This window comes from Piliocolobus tephrosceles, chromosome 10 (assembly GCF_002776525.5).
Source record: "Piliocolobus tephrosceles isolate RC106 chromosome 10, ASM277652v3, whole genome shotgun sequence".
In the NCBI taxonomy this organism is placed as follows: Eukaryota; Metazoa; Chordata; class Mammalia; order Primates; family Cercopithecidae; genus Piliocolobus; species Piliocolobus tephrosceles.
In genome coordinates, this window is record NC_045443.1 from 12,091,454 (window position 1) to 12,100,014 (window position 8,561).

Below are 8,561 nucleotides of genomic sequence, written 5' to 3' on the forward strand. Positions count from 1 at the left end.
TGCCTGTGTGTGTCTCTGTGTGTGTATGTGTCTCTGTGTGTGTGTCTCTGTGTGTGTCTGTGTATCTGTGGGTGTGTGTTTCTGTGTGTGTCTGTGTATCTGTGTGTGTGTCTGTGTATGTGTATGTCTGTGTGTGTCTGCATGTGTGTCTCTGTGTGTATATCTGTGTGTGTGTGTCTGTGGGTGTCTGGGTGTGTCTCTGTGTGTGTATCTCTGTGTGTGTGTTGTGGAACTCCTTGGAAATCTCCTATTTGTGGGAACTGAATCCCCCGCACTGCCATGTAAATATTTTTCCCTCTCATGGGCCACTGTGGCCATTTCCATTGTTTCAAAGACCCTACAACAGGATCTGAGTTTCCCTTTGCCAAAAGACAGGTCACGGGGAAGGGAACACAGCTGACCCTTGAACAATGTGGAGTGAGGGATGCTGACCCCCACGTCGTCAAAAATCCGTGTATAACTTTTGATTCCCAAAAAAGGAGTCAGGCTGACGTCTGCCCAATATTCTACTGAACTTAACTACCAAGAGCCTACTGTTGACCGGGAAGCCTTACTGATAACATAGTCAGTTAACTCATATTTCGTGTATGAAATATACGACGTATTCTTACAATAAAGTAAACCAAAGAAAAGAAAAATGTTATTAAGAAAATCGTGAGGAAGAAAAAGATTTCCTCTTCGTTGAGCGCAAGCAGAGCTTCATGAAGGTTTTCACCTTTCTCGTCTTCACACTGAGTAGGCTGCGGAGGAGGAGGGTGAGGGGTTGTTCTTGCTGTGTCTGGGTGGCAGAGGCAGAAGAGGCAGAGGAAGTGGAAGGAAAGGCGGGAGAGGCAGGCACACTCAGTGTAGATTTTATTGGAAAAAACCTGTGTATAAGTGAACCTGTGCAGTTCAAATTTGTCTTGTTCAAGGGTCGACTCTCTATAATGTCTAAAAATGTCCTACCCTGAGCCAGGCTGCCTCTGCCCCAATCTTTATTCCATCTTCTGCGTCATCTCTGACTCTCTGCTCACCTTTTCAATTTTCTAGACTCCTTATTCTTTTCCTAGCACCCACCCAGACTTTATGTTATGAGAATCCCTGTCAAAAGCCACCGAGAGCAGTCTCTTAGCCTCCATATCTTTATTAGTAAAATATGGATATCAGCCGTGCCCAGCTCACAGAGTTCATGTGAGGATGAAGCGACATGACTGATAATGAGTTTGCACTGTCCGGTATGCAGTGATTCCTCAATACATTGCAGGGTGTGTTTTTTTCTTTTCTTTTAATAGGGGGTAGGGGGCTGCCCAGTCTCATTGCAGACAGTTAAAGGAATCCCAGCGCCAGGCGCGGTGGCTCACGCCTGTAATCCCAACACTCTGGGAGGCCAAGGCAGGTGGATCACGAGGTCAGGAGTTTGAGACCAACCTGGCAACATGGTGAAAACCCGTCTCTACTAAAAATACAAAAAGGAGCCGAACCTAGTGGCGAGCACCTATAGCCCCAGCTACTCAGGAGGCTGAAGCAGGAGAATCGCTTAACTCGGGAGGCAGAGGTTGCAGTGAGCCAAGATCACACCACTGCACTCCAACCTGGGCGATAGAGCGATACTCCATCTAAAAAAAGGAATCCCAGCAATCCAAGGCGGAACTCTGAAAATAGTTTCCCGTAGAAACACCGTTCTACACTGCAGTTGTATTCTATCCCACTATTATTACTCCCAAAGATTCTAAAGTTCCAGTGCTTTCACTTCATCCTAGAAGCTAAATGGGCTCCCCTGGACTCGCCTGGCAGAACTAACCAGCTAGAAGAATGTTATATATGCACGGGGAAAATGTGAGTGCTACATAAGTTCCTTATAAACATGCTTTTGAAATAGAGTCGCTCTTAAGTTTGGTATGTCCTAAAATTTAATGTGTGAACGAAGATACTTGGGAGACAATCCATTTATCAGGTTGATATATGGTAGATATTCTACTGACCTCCCTGAGCAAGAACCTTAGGAATGAGGCCAGGTGTCAGAAACACTCAGGGCCAAGGGTGGCGGAGCAAAACTGTGTTGTAAAGAGACCTAGATGGACTCGGGAGGAAGTGGGGTTCAATAGGAGGTCATGACCAATGCCCTGGCATGCAAAGGCTGGACTGGAGTCTTGAAAGAGCCTCAAAAATATAGAAAACCAGATCCTAAGAGCAAAATGCCAAGGGGGACCTTCTCATTAGTGAGGAGTCTGCAAAACAGAAAGGTCTTAGCCAGAAGCTTGTAGGAGTAGATCTGGGACCCAAATTGAAAAGGAATCGTGAGACCCATAATTTGAGAAGGAAATAGAATAGGCAGAAGAACTACGAAAACTATAGCTTCGAGTCTAACAGCCTATTTACAGGGGTGTCCAATCTTCTGGCTTCCCTGGGCCACATTGGAAGAAAAATTGTCTTGGGCCACGCATAAAACACACCAACACTAATAATAGCTGATGAGCTAAAAAGAAAAGAAAAGAAAAGAAAAAAAGTGAAAAAGAAAAAAGAATGGCCGTGCATAAATCTCATAATGTTGTAAGAAAGTTTATGAATTTGTGTTGGGCCACATTCAAAGCCATCCTGGGCCTCATGCAGCCTGTGGAAGCTTGCATAAGAGATGGATTTAGGACGTTTTGGGGGAAGTGCTTGATAAGGATTGAATAGCACCATAAACCTAAGCTAAACTGAAAGGTTTTAGAATTTAACTTGAGACACGTCAAATGCTTTTAGATGAAACTCAGGACTTTTCACTATAGTAAAGTTCAGCATGAAATTGACCTCGTAGGGCCACCAGACAGCAGTGAGCAGGATGTATAAGAGTGAGGGAGGGGTTAAGAAATGGAGATGGTGGGTAAAGGAGCTGGCCTTTTGTGAGTACAGCTTCTTGCAGACTAGACTAGCAGGAGCCAAACGTGAACCTAAGCCAGACTCAGGTCTACTGGGCAGTGCTGGGCCTATCTCAACCCTGTTAGTGTATCAGGTACCCCATGCAGCTGCTGTAGTCTGTAGCTACATGTGAACCTAAAACATCACCAAGGTTTCTAGTGATATTGAAACTCAGCTAATAAACAGGGAATCCCCAGGGTTCCCCTCCACCCCATTCCTGACAGTGGCCATCCTGCCTCTGCTTGAATACCCTTAACTCACCTCTCATGAGGCACCCATCTCCCCGTTAAATGGTTGTCACTGGGAAGAATCCGCCCCACACAGCCAGATCAAATTTACCCCCTGGTGACTTTCAGCCGCTGGTCCCCATTCTGCTTTCTGGCACTAGGTAGCTGAATCGAATCCTTCCATGAGAGTCCATTCCATTCCTCCTAAATCTTCTCTCTTCTAAAATAAATAGTCCACATGACACAATCTTAATACCCAATTCAATGAGCGTTTCATGATGGTCTAATATATGCAAAGCATCATGCTTGTGCCAAGTAGGACTCTAAAGTGAATGTTATCTCCTTGCTCTTTAGGCAAGCAGGGTGAAGACAGAGGCGTAGATGATGGACACTAAAACAAAGACTGTAAGTACTGTAATAGCTACGCACAACTTACGATGGTGTAGCATGGGGAAGGAGTAGCCCAGCTCACCTTGGAGGAGCTGGAAAGGCTCTAAGAAGGAGTAGAACTGAGTTGGAGTTGGAAAGACTTCAGCAATCAGATGTGAGAAGGAGGTGGGTGGTGAGTGGATAGAAAACGGAACAGGGCTGAGGACCTTGTTTTCTTTTGCTTTTTTGAGGTTTTTTTTCTTTTTCCTTTGTTTTCATTTTACTTTTACTTTTCATTAACAAGTAGTAATAATATATGTTTATGGAGTACAATTTGATGTTTTGATATAGGTTTACAACGTGGAATGATTAAATCAGGCTAATTAGCAAACCCATCACCTCACAAACTTACTATTTTTTGTAGTAGAAACATTTAAAATCTACTTTTAGCAATTTTGAAATGTAGAATACATTATTACTTACTATCGTTACCATGCTGTGCAATTGATCAGTAAAGCTTATTCCTCTTGTCTAACTGAAACTGTGTAGCCTTTGACCAACCTCTCTGCTTTTCCCAACCATCCCTCCACCCCCAGTCCCTGGGAACCACCATTGTACTCTCGACTTCTATGAGATCAACTTTCTCAGATTCCACCCATGAATGAGATCACACAATACTTGTCTTTCTGTGCCTGGCTTGTTTCACTTAGCGTAAGGTCCTCCACATTCATCCATCTTGTCCCAAATCACAGATTTCACCCCTATTTAGGGCTGCATAGTATTCTATTGTGTATATATACCACATTTTCTTTATTCATTCATCTGTTGATGGACACCTAGATTGATTCCATATCTTGGCTATTGTAAATCATGTTGCAATGAACATGGCAGTTCAGCTGTCTCTTCAACATACTGATTTTAACGCCTTTGGATAAATACCCAGAAGTGGGCTTGCAGGATCAGGACTTTGGTTTCTTAGCTTCTTGACCATATCTAAAATGAGGGCCCTGAACGAGATGATATCTAAAGTTTAGTGATAGAGACCAAAAGGAGTATATGTCTGAGCACTCCAACGTACGCCAAAGCCTAAAAGTGAGAAGCCTGCCTATATCAAGGGAGTGTGTTTGGGGCAGGGGTAGTAGAAGAGCAAGAGGGTTCATGAATTCAGTATTCTTGTCTCACTGATGCAACACCCATCACCATTCTGATCAGGTCCCTCGGGGACATGGACAATGTCCTTAGAATGACGGTGATGATGGTACCACCAGCACTACCACCACCATTTCTCTGGCATGTCAGTGAGTCAAACACCTTTGGAAACACCTTACATGTTTACATTTACATCCCACTGAATCCTCATAGCAGCCCTGTGAGATGGATACAATTTTTATTATTCTCATTTTACAAATTAGAAAGCAGAGGCACAGAAAGTTTAAATAACTTGCCCAAGTTCTTAGCGCTAATCTAAGAGCAGAGTTGGGATTTGAAGGCAAGTAGTCTCATTGCCTGCTTTTCTTCCTCAAAAAACACAAGGGCAGGGCTGAACACAGCTCAGGAGACACAGTCTACACCAGGACAAGGTCACAATGGCACTATAACTTTTTCTTCTTTTTCTTTTTTTGAGACAAAGTTTCACCCTTGTTGCCCAGGCTGGAGTGCAGTGGCACAATCTCGGCTCACCACAACCTCCACCTCCTGGGTTCGAGCAATTCTCCTGCCTCAGCCTCCCTAGTAGCTGGGATTACAGGCATGCGCCACCACACCCGACTAATTTTGTATTTTTAGTAGAGATGGGGTTTCTGCATGTTGATTAGGCTGGTCTCGAAATTTCAACCTCAGGTGATCCACCCTCCTTGGCCTCCCAAAGTGCTGGGATTACAGGCGTGAGCCACCGCGCCCGGCCAGCACTATAACTTATTTTGCATTCTCATTAACTCAACCTCAGACAACATTGGCTTCCTTGGAACCACATACTGATGATTGAAGTGGAGCTGACAATCACCTAAAAATCTCTAAATGCCTTTGACACAAGCCACTCTTAAGCCAGGTCTCTCCCATTCTGTTCAGGTGCAGCTGATCAGTTCAACCTAAATGTTGAGTTTTACATTGAACCCTATAAAATTCTAGGTTTTAGCTCATAGTTTCACCCTACAATAATTTTAGAACATGTTACCTAATGCCACCTCTCCCAGCTTAGTAATAACATAAACAAAAACAGTTGACAGTTACGGGGGCCCTGACTTTGTGCCAGACACCCTGCTACGTGTTTGTTTATTTTTTTAATATAATACCTTATATAATCATTTAGTCTTTATACAAAGTTAAATATTATTATTATTCTCACTTAATAGGATAGGAAACCAAGTCTAGTGAAGTTAAGAAGCTTGCTCAAAATCCAATTAGGGGCTGGGTGCGGTAGCTCATGCCTGTAATCCCAGCACTTTGGAAGGCCAAGATGGGTGGATCACCTGAAGTCAGGAGTTCGAGACTAGCCTGGCCAACATGGAGAAACCCCATATATACTAAAAATACTAAAAATTAGCCAGGCATGGTGGCGCATGCCTGTAATCACAGCTACTTGGGAGGCTGAGGCAGGAGAATTGCTTGGACCCAGGAAGTGGAGGTTGCAGTGAGCCGAGATCGTGCCAGTGCATTCCAGCCTGGGTGACAGAGTGAGACTCCATCTCAAAAAAAAAAGAAAAAAAAAATCCAATTAGGAAGGGATTGACGCAAGACTCATACCTAGGATCATCTGACTCCAGGGCCTGAACTTTTATCTATATTATCTCCAGCGTCCTCACATCTTCTACACATTCGTTATTATCTAAGTCAATCATGAAAAATGAAGAAATGGGCCAGGCACAGTGGCTCACGCCTGTAATCCCAGCACTTTGGGAGGCCAAGGTGGGTGGATCACGAGGTCAGGAGATCGAGACCAGCCTGGCCAACGTGGTGAAACCCCGTCTCTACTAAAAATACAAAATTAGCCAGGCGTGGTGGCACGCGCCTGTAGTCCCAGCTACTCGGGACGCCTAGTCAGGAGAATCGCTTGAACCCAGGAGGTAGAGGTTGTAGCAACCCGAGATTGTGCCACTGCACTCCAGCCCGGGCGACAGAGCAGACTCCATCTCAAAACAAAAGAAAAATGATGAAACAGAATCAGGGAGAGAATTCAGAGGAAAATGACATCCCTCCAGGTGTGTATGAACCGATTACTCATAGAGTCATAAATAGTTAGAGATTGAGGCATTTTTCACAAAATATTGAGGGCTGGAGAGGTTGAACAATTTGCTCCCACTCACACATCTAGGAAAGAGAGGAGATGGAAAAGTAAACAATCCAGAAAGGTCACGGCCTTCATTCCATCAACGCACAATTCAAGTACCTATACGTGGGGAACCATCTGCAAAGTTTTGTAATTACAGTTTCATCTAGCCGGCAATTCACCTCGTTCACATGCATCTCAGGAGGTCTTTGTCAGAAGCCTTGCTAGAGTGAACGTGCACTTCATCAAAGACACCCCGATCCGTGGGAGATGGGATTCCTTTGTGCTGACCTACTCTCCAGCAACACAAGAAACTCACTATTCTAACGGTTCATAAATCATCCATTTAATAACTCAGTTTCCGATTTTGCAAGAATTAACATCAGTGCAGGGTTTCTGAGACCCGCCAACTTGCTGAAACAGTGCAAGCCACCTGCAGTCCCCGGATGCCACTCAGTGATTGGCCCTAGGTCTCCCTACTCTGGGCCCGAGATTCACTTACAGGTGCAAAACTCACCTGTGCCCTCTCCTCACAGGCAGAAAGCTTCAACTTCTCTCAGTCATTTCCAACTCAGACTGTTTTCCTTGGTAGAGAAGACAGAAGTCAAATGGACTCACAACGGTTCTGCCTTGTCTCTGCTTTCTGTTGTTCAGAATAAACCAGAAAAATCCCTTCTTCTGTCATTAACATTTTCAAGAAGCTCCGTTCAGTCCAGTGCTCTTATTCCAGGCCTATCACACGCTTTCCTATTTGTGTTTTCATAGCCACTGACAAAGACTGTGTCCCTGACCAAACTTTAGTCAGGCTCCTCTGAGCCCAGATAGGCCCCATCCTTGGGCATGCCGCCACCCCCAATATCTGATCACCTGCAAAATCTGATGAAATTCCTCATCCCTCATCATCCCCCAGGCGATGTCTGATCACCCTGCCTGGTCGTCAGCAAGAATCGCACCAGGTCAGCTTAGCCAGAATCCCCTGACTCCCAGTGTTTCTCCTCAGTAATTTTCCACCCACTGACCCCCACCTTACTCCTTGGCTACAAATCGCCACTTGCCTGTGCTGCATTCAGAGTTGAGTCCAGCTTATCTCCCTGACTGCAAGACCCTACTGCAGTGGTCCCTACACTATTCCCGGATAAAATCTGCCTTACCATTTTAACAAGTGTCAACAGGAAATTTTTCTTTAACATCTCCTGTGGGCACTATTTGTCAACATTTAAAGTGAGAGCTTATCCAAGAGCTTCCTTTTTAGCCTTGCAATCAAGCATCCTTTTTGCTTCTTTCTCCAGATCACTCCCTAAACCCCTCATCTACAGTAAGAAGCAGAATCAGAATTGGACTCCAAGACTGTGCCTGAGGAGCCTGAGCCCTAAATCCTATGCTCTATTGTTACCTGTATTATCTGTAAATAACTGAGCCATTGATTAAAACACAGTCAATAGGCTGGGCACGGTGGCTCACGGCTCTTGTAATCCCAGCACTCTGGGAGGCCGAGGTGGGTGGATCACCTGAGGTCAGGAGTTCAAGACCAGCCTGACCAACATGGTGAAACCCCGTTCCTACTAAAAATATAAAAGTTAGCTGGGCGTGGTGGTAGGCGCCTGTAATCCCAGCTACTCAGGAGGCTGAGGCAGGAGAATCGCTTGAACCTGTAAGGCCTCAGAGGTTGCAGTGAGCCGAGATTTCGCCACTGCACTCCAGCCTGGGCGACAAGAGTGAAACTCCATCTCAAAACAAAAACAAAACACAATCAATCAGAGAACCTTGAGATCTCTAACTAGATGTATCTCAATCAATTAAGCATGCAATCAAAGAGACTG

At 44.9% G+C, this 8,561-nt stretch overlaps 1 long non-coding RNA gene across 1 annotated transcript; it reads left to right on the forward strand.

Annotated features, from left to right (window-relative positions):
* The first annotated feature begins 1,721 nt into the window (after nt 1–1,721).
* LOC111552075 lies at nt 1,722–7,416 on the forward strand. Its single transcript, XR_002734543.1, has 3 exons — nt 1,722–1,815; nt 3,462–3,512; nt 6,269–7,416. It is a non-coding gene; the product is annotated as an uncharacterized LOC111552075 (long non-coding RNA).
* The last annotated feature ends 1,145 nt before the right edge of the window (nt 7,417–8,561 follow it).